The sequence below is a fragment of the Spermophilus citellus genome (genome assembly GCF_964194105.1).
Source record: "Spermophilus citellus genome assembly, chromosome: 9".
Taxonomy (NCBI): Eukaryota; Metazoa; Chordata; class Mammalia; order Rodentia; family Sciuridae; genus Spermophilus; species Spermophilus citellus.
Genome location: NC_138191.1, coordinates 113,840,068 through 113,854,683, shown reverse-complemented (window position 1 = coordinate 113,854,683; position 14,616 = coordinate 113,840,068). Strand labels below are relative to the sequence as shown.

The following is a 14,616-nucleotide window of genomic DNA, read 5'->3' as shown; positions in this document are numbered from 1 at the left end:
CATCTACATCTAAAAAAATAAATATAAAAAAAAAAAGAGGCTAGAGAACTAGCTAGCTTTTTCACCACCTAAGGCTACAAGAAATTGGCTCTTCCCAAAACCCAATCATGTGGCATCCTGATTTCAAACCGCTAGCCTCCAGAACCATAGGGAAATTCATCTGTCATTTACAGACCTTACAGTCTATGGTATTTTGATATAGCAATATGAAATGACTTAGTGCTACAGTTTGAATATGATCCATCCCCTCTGAAACTTACGTTGAAATTTGATTTTCACTGAAAAAGTGTTGAGAGGTGGTGACATCATTAAATGGTGATCAGACCACTAAGAGGGATTGATGTCTTTCTTATAGGACTGAATTAGTTATTAAATGTGTTGTTATAAAGCAGGGTTTGAATTTTGTAACTTCCAAGCTCGTATGCTTGCCCTTCCACTTTTCCACTATGAGATAAGACAATACTATGCACTCACCAGAAGTCAAGCAGATACTAATAACATGTTCTTAGACTCACAGCCTCCAGATGTGAGCCAAAATAAACTTATTTATAAATCACCCAGTTTCAGGTATTCTGTTATAGCAACAGAAAACATATAAGACAGATGGATCCTTAATTGGGTGACTTTTTAACAAACTACTGTCTGTTTCTTATGTATGTCTGCTCCTATTTAACCCAAAAGTTGCAATCACCAAGAGGATTCATGTATGTAAACTGCTTGCAACAGTGTTCAAGCTCTAAGTACATATAATAAGTTATTAGTAATTGTATCATATTATTATGACACAACATATACTGCATATGGATACACTAATACCATCTGGTTTCTTTAAATATTTTTTTAGTTGTCAATGGATCTTTTTATTTTAATTATTTATATGTGGTGCTGAAGATTGAACCCAGGGCCTCACACATGCCAGGCAAATGTTCTACCACTGAGCCACAACTCCAGCCCCATACCATCTGTTATTGTTGTTGTTCACCATCATTATCATTTTAATACTTTTCTGTTCCAGATTCACTGGTCTTGCAGTTCACCAAAAGAACCATGTATCTTTCCAACTCAGGACTGTTTTGAACACTCTTCTTCATGCCAGTTGCCTAGTCAATTTGTTCTTCACAATTTAGCTTACAAATCCTTCCCTCTGGGAGGCCTTCTGTAATTACTCCTATCCCCTGACCAAAAGTAGGTCAGAGTGCCCATTTTCAGGCTTTTCTTCCAAAGCACTTGTTATAGTTTGTAACCATACATATATATTTTTTTTAGTTGGCCAATACTTGTATAATCTGTCTTCTTTACTAATTAGTAAATTCTACGAGTTAGGAGACTAAGGTAACTACTCATTTCTGGGGCCCCAGAGCATACAGTAGACAACAAATACTTAACAGAACAAGAAAGTGATATCAGATGTAAGAGACTTTTTTTTTAAATGCCAAATATGAAAAAAAATGATAATTCATATCACTTTCTTTTTACAAAACAAAATAGTGCAGGGTTACCAAGATATTTCATCATTCAAAGCACAGAAATCTGATTAACCCATTGTCTTACTCCATTTTGTGTTGCTATAAGTGAACACCACAGACTGGATAATTCAAAGGAAAAGAAATTTATTACAGTTCTGGAGCCTGTGAAATCCAAGATATAAGGGTTATACCTAGTCAGGGTCTTATGTGCTACATCACAAGAAAAGGCAACAGAGGATCCAAGAAAGAGCAAGAAGCAAAAGAGGGCTGAACTGGCTTTTATAACAAAGCCTCTCTTGCAATAACTAACCCACTCCATGGCATCAATCCATCCTTGAGGACAGAAGTCCTCATGACCTAATTATCTGGTATTAGGCCTCAACCCCCAACAACACTGCATTGGTTAATTATGCATCCAACACATGAACTTCGAGAGTACAAAATCAAACCAAAGCACCCACCTAAGGGGGAAAGAATATTTGTTTTAGTTTATAAGCCTTAAACTGGCTACGTAAATTTTTCAGTTCAAAAGTAGACAAGAAGGGGGGGGTCACTTTTTCAAAAGGAAAAGTTTACTTGAGCATTGTCAGGTTCTTCTTTAATTTTGTCCAGAAGCCCCTGTTGAGGTATCATTGCTTTGACACATCCACCATCCAAAGGTTCTTTCATTCTACTTTTTTATGTAGAGGCGTTCTAGTTTTATAACCAATAGATTTCTTCTTGGCAATGGATAGTTGGACTCCTAAAACAAAAATACACAATCAGTACACAGCTATTTAGTGTTTTTTTGTTTTGTTTTTGTTGGTTGTTGTTTTTATGGGGAGGGGGAATCCTCCCCTTTATCAAAAAAGTGTCAGGATTGAACATTTGAAAAACAACCCTCTGGAACCATGACTAACTGTTCTTTTTTCTTCCTGCTTTCTCTCCTTTAGTAACTACCTTAACATAAGAAAACAGTCTTCTATCAACAGCTTGAACTTCCCTGTTAAAGACAAGCACTAATTTCTCCAATGTTTAAGGTTGCAAAGGAAATTAGAATAGCAGACCGAGCTGTGAGAGGAAGTTACCAAGCTTTCAGAAGAATGGATTCAAGAAATAGTTCCTAATTCCAGGAGTACTGACCTAGAGGTCTTATTTCTTAAAGAGGGACACAGCAACCTCCCCATATCTCTAACTCACCCTTCACTTGAACCCTTCAAGGGTGCCAATTCTTAGTCTAACGCTGGTTCAGAGGTCCAGACCCCATCACAACAATATGTCCTTAGTGGGTCACCTGTACCTTTCAGCGTCTCCATAGGGGTCAGGCCCCTCTGAATGCAGGTAACGCCATCCTGTAAACAAGAAACTTGGCCATTCAAGTCAGCTTCCCTTCCTCTAAAAAAAAATGCATATTAAAGTTGAACCAAATGGGAACCTTTCCAAACAAGACAAACAAGGAAACTGACAACTGCTCTTAAAGTCCGTGCCAAAGAAGACTTAAGAACTTTTGACCACTTGCCACAGTTTTAACCACCTAAGGGCGCTCATCCCTCCTCCGAGTTATTGCATGAGTTCCCAAGTTCCCATTCCCACCAAGAAGTCTCGTGCCCGTCAGTAAGAACCGACGCCGCAACCCAGTCTTGGAGGAAGAGCATTGGACCCGCTAGCCTGTCAGCATGTCCCCAGGAGACCTCGGCTGTAGGAGCACGCCACCACTGCTGCGCAGCCCGCCCAGCGCCTCCTTGTCACGTGGCGCGGCTGCGCTCCGCCCCCCCCGCCCGCCTGCCCTCCCCGCCTGCCCTCCCCGCGGCGCCCCACCTTCAGTTGCCTCCCGGTTCCCAGAGGAGTCCCGAGCGGAGAACGCAGAACAGGAGCTAAGGCCTCGCGCTGGCAGGAACAGTATTTTCTCCCACTGGAATTCTGCGGGATCCAGCTTAACGCAGTATTCGGCCAAGGGCGCCCTTCTTTCCCGTCATGCCCGAGACTTTGAACCCAGTGGACCTGTCCAACCCTGGTCTCCGCCCTTCTTTCCCGTCATGCCATAAACTGAGCTGACTGGACCTTGCCAGCCCTGGTCTCCACCCTTTTCTCCCATCATGCCCCGGACCTGAGCTCAGGGAGCCTTCAGAGCCCTGTCTCCGCCCTTATTTCCCGTCATGCCTCAGACCTGAATTCAGTGGACCCTGCCAGCACTAGTCTCCGCCCCCTTTTCCCGTCATGCCCCAGGACCAAGAAGAGAGGACATTCACTCCCAGCATCCCCTTTACTCCAGTTATGGTTGACTTCTTAAAGAAACAGATCCTTGTTAAAGAGTGGAAAAGGAGTTTGGGGTAGGCTGTCAGGGACGTTAGATGGCGCTACAAGTGTTCTGCTCTATTCTTTAATGGCTGTTTGCAGAAAGGTGGCCTGTCAAGACAACATAATAAATAATACAAATAATACCTGACATTTCATGTATTATTCCAATTAATCCTTTCTTCTTCTTCTTTTTTTTTTTTTTTTTTTGTGGACTAGGGAAACTCAGGGGCACTCAACCACTGAGCCAGATCCCCAGCCCTATTTTGTATTTTATTTAGAGACAGGGTCTCACTGAGTTTCTTAGCGCCTCGCTTTTGCTGAGGCTGGCTTTGAACTCATGATCCTCCTGTTTCAACCCGCATTCCCACCCCAGCGGATGGGGATGCCATCCTACTCGGCTCCATTAATCTTGAACGCACCTCTAAGAAATACATTATATCTTTGAGATATAAATAATGAGATTAACTTGCCAAAGTCAAGTTTGAGTATTTTTTCATTCAACATTGTTTTGAAGATGCATCCATGATTTGTGTGGTTGTTTATTCCTTTTGCCTGCTCCGTAGTACTATGTTTAATGAGTATACTACAATTTGATCATCTATGATTGATAGTCCTAAATGGTTTCCAATTTGGGACTGTAAGGAGCATGTGCCATAGACATGCTGGGACTCACTAAGTTGCTAGCCATAAGGAATGGCAGCCACAGGCAAAGCTCCATGGAGATGCACAAAGAACATGCCCAGTCACAATTACATCATCTCACTGGACATAAATCAATGGACATTGACTCTCACTGGGTGTAACTAATCACCAACATACACCACCAACTTGGAACTGTATTTAAACCGCCTGTCCTACAACATTGAAGAGCTTCACTCTGAGGACGCCACTGAGACTGGCAGCCTTGCTGTCCGTCCCCAGATGGACTCCACCATTCCCTGACATCCAACCATTGGCTGGAGAGAACCAGCGTATAATGACAAGGTCTGCTCTTTGGCTAAGAGAAGTCTGGTGGCATCAGAGGGACTTTGGGGCTTCTGGTTGCCCTAGGATTGTGTGACTTGCTTGTAGTGCTTAATTAGTGTGTATTGAATGCAAATTGAGGTGCTCCAGCACAGCCCACACTTTTTGCATTAATTGTTTGATGATTGGTGTAATCTAATATACACTTGTATTTAAAGACAATCTGCCTCTGAGTAATTATTAATAGTGACCCTTGCAACAGGGGCTATTAGGAATAAGACTACTGTGAATGTTCTTATTTTTGTAACATATGCACACATGTAATTGCTTGCATATATACATAAAACTTGTGCAATTGCTTGCATATATACATAAAACTTAAGTAGATAATGTCGAACAATTTTAGAAGGTGGTTATTTCAGTTTATACTTCCACCAGCAATGTGTGAGCATTTTAGTTGCCCGACATCTTAACCAATAATTACTAGTAAAAATTTTTATAATTTTAGCCAACTCTTGGGATACAGTCATATCTGGCTGTGGCTCTATTTATTTAATTAATTTATTTAATACCAGGGATTGAAACCAGGACACTTGATCATTGAGCCACATAACCAGCCCTTTTTTATTTTTTTTATTTTTTTTTATTTTTTATTTTTTATTGTTGGTCGTTCAAAACATTACATAGTTCTTAATATATCATATTTCACAGTTTGATTCAAGTGGGTTATGAACTCCCATTTTTACCCCGTATACAGATTGCTGTATCACATCAGTTACACTTCCATTGATTTACATATTGCCATTCTAGTGACTGATGTATTCTGCTGTCTATCCTATTCTCTACTATCCCCCTTCCCCTCCCCTACCCTCCCCTCCCCTCCCCTCCCGTCCCCTTTTCTCTCTCTACCCCCTCTACTGTAAATCATTTCTTCCACTTGTATTATTCTTCTCTTACCCCTCCTTTCCTCTTATATGTAATTTTGTATAACCCTGAGGATCATCTTCCATTTCCATGCGATTTCCCTTCTCACTCCCTTTCCCTCCCACCTATCATCCCTGTTTAATGTTAATCTTCTTCTCAAGCTCTTCGTCCCTACCCTGTCCTTGGTTACTCCCCTTATATCAAAGAAGTCATTTGGCATTTGTTTTTTAAGGATTGGCTAGCTTCGCTTAGCATAATCTGCTCTAATGCCATCCATTTCCCTCCAAATTCTATGATGTTGTCATTTTTTAATGCAGAGTAATACTCCATTGTGTATAAATGCCACATTTTTTTTTATCCATTCATCAACTGAAGGGCATCTAGGTTGGTTCCACAATCTTGCTATCGTGAATTGTGCTGCTATGAACATCGATGTAGCAGTGTCCCTGTAGCATGCTCTTATTGGGTCTTTAGGGAATAGACCGAGAAGGGAATAGCTGGGTCAAATGGTGGTTCCATTCCCAGCTTTCCAAGAAATCTCCATACTGCTTTCCAAATTGACCAGCCCTTTTTTATATTTTATTTAGAGACAGGGTCACCAGTAGTTGCTGAAGCTGGTTTTGCCTCCTGCCTCAGCCTCCAGAGCTGCTGGGATTACAGGCATGTACCATCGCTCCTGGCTCACTGAAATTTTAATTAGCATTTCCTGCCAAGTGAGGAGGCACATGGCTATAATTACAGGGCTTGGGAGGCTACCTGAGTCCAAAGTCAGCCTCAGCAAAAGCAAGGCACTAAGCAATTCAGTGAGACCCTGTCTCTAAATAAAATACAATATAGAGCTGGAGATGTGGCTCAGGGACCATGTGCCCCTGAGTTCAATCTCAGGCATCCCCTCAAAAAAAAAAATTAATTAGTGCCGAAGTCTGGCTGGGCACAATTCATGAGCCACTTGTCAAGCAGAAACAAACTTTATTTTTAGAACACACACCACACCACACGAGCTCTTCAGGAATTCCCTCAGAGCCCAACTGCCACCACTAGCTTCCAGTGAGCCCCTCAACCCCAACTCCTCCCGTTCTTGAGGCCGATTGGCTGGGTCACATGGGCGGAGCCAAAATAGTTCCCCAATGAGCAGCTCCATGGTCTGAAACGGCGGGGAAACAGCCCAATTAGCATCACCACAGAGTAGCCAATCAACTGGAAGTTTGTTGGGGCCACTTCGGCTGTGGCTCTCAACATCTCCCCCTCTCTGTTTAATTAAACAACAAACATGTTGCTTAGGGACCATGCCTGCCTTTGTCCAATACTACTTATGGTCCTTACCTGTCATCGGATGAGCTGACCTCAAGGCGTCAGCCTCCTGTCTTAACTTCTCCCCTGATGGCTTTTCCTCCTTTAAATTTTCTTCCTCTGTCTGACTAGCTCAAGAGACCTTCTCTTTTACTTGATATAACATGTCTTCTACCATAGTCTGAACTGAAGGCTTTGGACTAGGCAAACAAAATCGTATCATCATCCATAATGGCAATGTGCCAACTGGCAGAGTTCCTGGGTTTTTCTTTTCCCTCTCCCTTAAATCTTCACCATGATGATCCCATTGTGATATATTCAACAACTCCTCCTTAAAAAGCCACGGGCTACATTTTTGTATTGTATCGACCTTTGCCCTAACTGTTCTTGGTTTTACTGGGATGCCTCCTTCCTCTAATAATTTACTTAACACTCTTTTGGTTTGTTTTTTACTAATTTCTGATCCCATATTTCTATTATAAAGATAACACAACCCAACAAGATAACACCAAACAAAACCGAAACAGAATGAAACAAAAATGGAACAAAAATTCATTATATCAGCCTTTATGTCCTCCTGAAATGTCCATCTGTCCTTTCTCCCTATCTGTTCCTCAGACGCAAATAGTTTTTTTCCTCAGATGTGAGCAGTTTTTCTTCCGTCTCACCCATCTCCAGGGACAGGCAACTTAAAACAAAAGTGAAACAAAACGAAAGAAGAATCTTAAAATGGCTACCCATCCTCTCACCCTGCCCTCAGGGGTGAGCAGTTTACCTTATCACTTACCCTCAGTTGTTCCCCGTGTAGGCCACCAAATGCCGCAGTCTGGCTGGGAACAATTCACAAGCTGCTTGTCAAGCAGAAACGAACTTTATTTTTAGAAACACACTGCACCACAGGAGCTTTTCAGGAATTCCCTCAGAGCCCAACTGCCACCACCAGCTTCCAGCGAGCCTCTCAACCCCCACTCCTCCCGCTCTTGAGGCCAATTGGCTGGGTCGTGTGGGTGGAGCCAAAAGAGTCCCCCAATGAGCAGCTCCATGGCCTGAAAGGGCGGGGAAACAGCCCAATGAGCATCACTGCAAAGGAGCCAATCAGCTGGAAGTTTGCTGGGGCCACTTTGGCTGTGGCTCTCAACAAATTATCATTTACAAGGTTATTGAGGTTGAACCCATTTTCATGTTTTTGGACATCTAGACATCCTCTCTCAAAGTGCCTGTTCAAGACTCTTACTTGGCTTTTGGTGTTTTTGTTTTGTTGGATTGTCTGTCATTTTCTTGTGGACATATTTTCTGGATATGAATTCTCCTCTCTTAGATATTGAAACTAAAATCCCAAAGTGATGCTCTTAAGAGGTAATGATTAGACTGTAGAATGGAATTAATACCTTTATAAATGAGGCTTAACACAAAGTTTGCCTGACCCTCCTTCTCTTTTACCCTTCACCTATGTGGAGACAATGTTACTCCCTTCCAGAGGATCCAGCAACAAGGTTCCATGTAAGATCAGAGAGTGAGCACTTATTGGACACCAGATTGATTGGTACAGTGATCTTGGGCTACCCAGTCTCCAGAACCATGAGAAATAACTTTCTAGGGCTGGGGATGTGGCTCAAGCGGTAGCGTGCTTGACTGGCATACGCAGGGCGCTAGGTTCAATCCTCGGCACCACATATAAAAATAAAATAAAGATGTTGTGTCCACCAAAAACTAAAAAATAAATATTAAAAGAAATAAGTTTCTATTATTTACAAATCACCCAGTTTTTGTTGTAACAATAGAAATGGACTATGTCAAGTCCTTTTTGAATACAAGTATTCCAAATATCTTCCCCCATTTAGTTGCTTGCCTTTTCACTTTATTTTGGTGCCATTTGATGAATGTAGAAGACTTTTACACTAAGTGCCTTTTGCATACTGTTAAGAAATATTTTCCGGAGAGAAGATGGCGGCGATGGGAGTGCATCACCGAGTGCGCCGCGTCACTGTGCGGGAGAAAGACGAGGTGAAACGGCTGAAGGCTACCTTGTTGGGAATTTCCAGTGAAATCGAGGTGCTCCAGAATCTAAAGGACGGATTTCCAGTGTGCAGGATTTGACTGTGGGGGCTCGGTCGCGGGCGATTTCTCCGCACAGAGGGTAGCAGAACCTGCTCGGCGGACCGCCCCGCGGATGGAGTCTGGGACGCTTGCTGGATAGCGGCGAGGTACCGAAGCGGGAGTACAGCGATGCAGATTCTGGGGGCTCCTGCCAGCGGTGCACTGGCCGTGCTTAGTGCTGAGTTCCGGCGTTGAGACAGAGGAGAGAAGCGGTCCAGTTCGATTCTCGACACCAGTCGGACCACGGAGGAGGACAGCAGCCGCCATCTTGGAGAGCTGATGTAATGATCCCTGTTTTCTACTGATCTCAGCTCATTCAACTACGGAACAGGTGATTCCAAGCTGGTATTTGCCTGCGTCTCGCAGACAGATCACTCAGGCTCGGGACTGGAGAACCTGAGGAGAATACTCTTCGGGGCTCGCTCTTGGCAAGGCGTGAGCTGGTCTTTGAGCGGCCGGATTCTGGTTCCCCGGGCTGCTTTGGCCCAGGGTGGGGGAACCTGCGGGGACTGCATGCTGACGCCAGCTCCAAGTGGAACGTGCGCTGAGGGGCGGCGGGGCTCTGACTCCCGGAACAGTTTTGGCCCGGGGTGGGGGAGCCCGCGGGGACTGCGTCTTTGACCCTGCTCCTAGCGAAGTGTGCACCGAGCCAGGAGAGTTTGGAGCGACTGGGCTCGGGCTTCTGGGGCTGCTTTAGCCTGGGGCTCGGGAACCCGCGGGGGTCGCTCTGTGGAGCCTGCTCCTAGCAGAGCGTGGCTGGGATTGGAGAGGCCGGGTTCTGGCTCCCGAAACTGCTTTAGCCCAGGGCTGGGGAACCTGCGGGGACTGCGAGCTGATGCCAGCTTCAGGTGGAACGTGCGCTGAGGGGCGGCGGCGCTCTGACTCCCGGAACAGTTTTGGCCTGGGGCTGGGGAGCCCGCGGGGACTGCGTCTTTGACCCTGCTCCTAGCGGAGCGTGCACCGAGCTGGGAGAGTTTGGAGTGGCCAGGCTCGGTCTCCCGGGGCTGCTTTGGCCTGGGGCTTGGGAATCCCCGGCGGTTGCTCTGTGGAGCCTGCTCCTAGCAGAGCGTGGCTGGGATTGGAAAGGCCGGGTTCTGGCTCCTGAAGCTGCTTTGGCCCAGGGCTGGGGAACCTAAGGGTCTGCTTCTCGGTTCGGGTCCTGCTGGGTGCTGTGGGGGCCTGGGGGGCAGAGTGGAACTGCCACCTGCGCCCAGAGCAGGCCAAGTGACCCGCCGGCGTGGTATCACGACACCCCAACTGCAGCTGGGGCCGAGGAGAGTAGCCGCCCACGCCTGGAACAGGACCAGCGACCCGACTGCACGGTAGCCAAGTCACCCCATTTGGAGTGGGGGCTGTGAAGAGCCGCCGCCTGAGCCTGCAAGGTAAGCAGACCTGCGACCCACTGGCAGGACAGGCCCGGCAGCCTGCCAGTGTGGTGGACAAGTAGCATCGAGGCAGTCACGTCACACTGGTTGGAGTGGGAGTTGAGCAGAGCCGCCGCCCATGTCCGGAAAAGGCCCAGCGACCCGTTGGAGAGGCAGTTAGGTACCCCCACTGGGAGTGGGGGTTGAGCAGAACTGCCGCCCGAGCCCGCAAGGTAGGCAGATCTGCGACCCACCGGTGGAACAGGCTTAGATGCCGACCAGCATGGTAGACACATCACACCAATTGGAGTAGGGGCGGAGCAGAGCTGCCGCCCACATCCGGATCAGGTCCAACGACCCGAGGGCGTGGTAGTTACGTCACCACAGTTGGAGTGGGGGCAGAGTAGAGCTGCCACCCGCGCCCGCAGGGTGGGCAGACCTGCGACCAACCAGCGTGGTAGATAGATCACCCTAATTAGAGGAGGAGCACAGTGACTACCCGCCCTGCAAGAGAGATCTCCCAACTATACAAGAGCAATATAAATAAATGGGGGGAAAATTTCAAAAACACAACAGTTTCACCAAGCAGAAAGAAACGCAAGCAGTATGAAACGACAAGGAAAGAAAGGACCACAAGCAATGCAGGTCAACTCAACTCTAGAAGAGGTAATAGCTGCAACAGATGGAATGTCAGATAAAGAGTTCAGGATATACATGCTTCAGATGATCTGGAGTCTCAAGGAAGACATGAGACAGCAAAACCAGACAATGAAAGATCACTTTGACAAGGAACTACATAAACAAATCCAGGAAGTAAAAGACCAATTTCACAGGGAGATAGAGGTAATAAAAAACAAACAAATAGAAATCCTAGAAATGCAGGAAGCAATAAACCAACTTAAAACCTCAATTGAGAATACTACCAGCAGAGTAGATCACTTAGAAGATAGAACATCAGACAATGAAGACAAAGTATTCCAACTTGAAAAGAACATAGACAGCTCAGCAAGTCTGCTAAGAAACCATGAACAGAACATCCAAGAAATATGGGATAACATTAAAAGACCAAACTTAAGAGTCATTGGGATTCAGGAAGGCACAGAGCTCCAAACCAAAGGAATAAACAATCTATTCAATGAAATAATATGAGAAAACTTCCCAGACTTGAAGAATGAAACAGAATCCCAAATCCTAGAAACCTACAGGACGCCGAAAGTGCAAAATCATAAGAGATCCACACCTAGACACATTATAATGAAGATGCCCAACATACAGAATAAGGAGAGAATTTTAAAAGCTACCAGAGAAAGAAAGCAGATTACATTTAGTGGTAAACCAATCAGGATAACAGCTGATCTCTCAACACAGACTCTGAAAGCTAGAAGATCCTGGAATAACATATTTCAAACACTGAAAGAAAATGGGTTCCAACCAAGAATCGTGTATCTGGCGAAATTAAGCTTCAGGATGGAAGATGAAATTAAAACCTTCCACGATAAACAAAAGTTAAAAGAATTCGCAGCTAGAAAACCATCTCTTCAAAAAATCCTTGGCAAAACATTACAGGAAGAGGAAATCGAAAACAACATTGAAAACCATCAGTGGGAGGTAGGACAGTAAAGGGGGGAAAGTAATCAAAGAGGAAAACAAATCAGGTTTAGTAACATTAATAAACAAATATGGCTGGAGGAACAAACCATATCTCAATAATAACCCTAAATGTTAATGGCTTAAACTCACTAATTAAGAGACACAGGCTAGTTGAATGGATCACAAAACAAGACCCAACAATATGTTGCCTACAGGAGACGCATTTGATAGGAAAAGATATACATAGACTGAAGGTGAAAGGCTGGGAAAAATCATTCCACTCATACGGACTGCGGAAACAAGCAGGAGTGTCCATACTCATATCAAACAAAATAGATTTCAAGCCAAAGTTAATCAAAAGGAATAAAGAAGGACACTGCATACTGCTCAAGGGAACCATACACCAACAAGACATAACAATCATAAATATATATGCCCTAAATAATGGTGCAGCTACGTTCATCAAGCAAACTCTTCTCAAGTTCAAGAGTCTAATAGACCACCATACAATAATCATGGGAGACTTCAACACACCTCTCTCACCACTGGACAGATCTTCCAAACAAAACTTGAATAAGGAAACTATAGAACTCAATAACACAATTAATAACCTAGACTTAATTGACATATATAGAATATACCACCCAACATCAAGTAGTTACACTTTTTTCTCAGCAGCACATGGATCCTTCTCAAAAATAGATCATATATTATGTCACAGGGCAACTCTTAGACAATATAAAGGAGTAGAGATAATAACATGCATCTTATCTGACCATAATGGAATGAAACTGAAAATCAACGATAAAAGAAGGAAGGAAAAATCATGCATCACTTGGAGAATGAACAATAGGTTACTGAATGATCAATGGGTTATAGAAGACATTAAGGAGGAAATTAAAAACTTCTTAGAGTTAAATGAAAACACAGACACAACATATCGGAATCTATGGGACACATTGAAAGCAGTTCTAAGAGGAAAATTAATTGCTTGGAGCTCATTCCTTAAAAAAAGAAAAAACCAACAAATAAATGATCTCATATTTCATCTCAAAATCCTAGAAAAAGAAGAGCAAAACAATAGCAAAAGAAGTAGAAGGCAAGAAATAATTAAAATCAGAGCGGAAATTAATGAAATCGAAACGAAAGAAACAATTGAAAAAATTGACAAAACCAAAAGTTGGTTCTTTGAAAAAATAAATAAAATCGACAGACCCTTAGCCATGCTAACAAAGAGAAGAAGAGAGAGAACCCAAATTACTAGCATACGGGATGAAAAAGGCAATATCACAACAGACACTTCAGAAATACAGAAGATAATCAGAAATTATTTTGAATCCTTATACTCCAATAAAATAGAAGATAGTGAAGGCATCGATAAATTTCTTAAGTCATATGATCTGCCCAGATTGAGTCAGGAAGATATAGACGACCTAAACAGACCAATAACAATAGAGGAAATAGAAGAAACCATCAAAAGACTACCAACTAAGAAAAGCCCAGGACTGGATGGGTATACAGCAGAGTTTTACAAAACCTTTAAAGAGGAACTAACACCAATACTTTTCAAGCTATTCCAGGAAATAGAAAAAGAGGGAGAACTTCCAAATACATTCTACAAGGCCAACATCACCCTGATGCCTAAACCAGACAGAGACACTTCAAAGAAAGAAAACTACAGACCAATATCTCTAATGAACCTAGATGCAAAAATCCTCAATAAAATTCTGGCGAATCGGATTCAAAATCATATCAAAAAAATTATACACCATGATCAAGTAGGATTCATCCCTGGGATGCAAGGCTGGTTCAATATACGGAAATCAATAAATGTTATTCACCACATCAATAGACTTAAAAATAAGAACCATATGATCATCTCGATAGATGCAGAAAAAGCATTTGACAAAGTACAGCATCCCTTTATGTTCAAAACTCTAGAAAAATTAGGGATAACAGGATCATACCTCAACATTGTAAAAGCAATCTATGATAAGCCACAGGCCAGCATCATTCTGAATGGAGAAAAATTGAAGGCATTCCCTCTAAGATCTGGTACAAGACAGGGATGCCCTCTCTCACCACTTCTGTTCAACATAGTCCTCGAAACACTGGCCAGAGCAATTAGACAGACGAAAGAAATTAAAGGCATAAAAATAGGAAAAGAAGAACTTAAATTATCACTATTTGCAGATGATATGATTCTATACCTAACAGACCCAAAAGGGTCTACAAAGAAACTATTAGAGCTAATAAATGAATTCAGCAAAGTGGCAGGATATAAAATCAACACGCATAAATCAAATGCATTCTTGTATATCAGCGACAAATCCTCTGAAACGGAAATGAGGACAACTACTCCATTCACAATATCCCCCCCAAAAATAAAATACTTGGGAATTAACCTAACAAAAGAGGTGAAAGACCTATACAATGAAAACTACAGAACCCTAAAGAGAGATATAGAGGAAGACCTCAGAAGATGGAAAAATATTCCTTGTTCATGGATAGGCAGAACTAACATCATCAAAATGGCGATATTACCAAAAGTTCTCTATAAGTTCAATGCTATCCCAATCAAAATCCCAACAGCATTTCTTGTAGAAATAGATAAAACAATCATGAAATTCATATGGAATAATAAA

General features: G+C 43.3%; 1 long non-coding RNA gene across 7 annotated transcripts in view; it reads right to left on the bottom strand.

Moving 5' to 3' along the window:
• The window catches only part of LOC308657180, a 37,081-nt gene extending 33,464 nt beyond the window's left edge, over positions 1-3,617 (bottom strand). For 3 of the 7 annotated variants that reach the window (XR_014023864.1, XR_014023866.1, XR_014023867.1), the window contains exons 1-3: positions 3,264-3,616; positions 2,746-2,840; positions 2,043-2,208 (exon numbers count right to left, since the gene is read on the bottom strand). This is a non-coding gene — a long non-coding RNA (uncharacterized lncRNA). Of the gene's footprint in view, positions 1-2,042; positions 2,209-2,745; positions 2,841-3,136; positions 3,194-3,263 lie in introns of those variants that run through there. The other 4 variants (XR_014023863.1, XR_014023868.1, XR_014023869.1 and 1 more) reach the window with 4 other exon arrangements.
• Between the last annotated feature and the right edge of the window lie 10,999 nt (positions 3,618-14,616).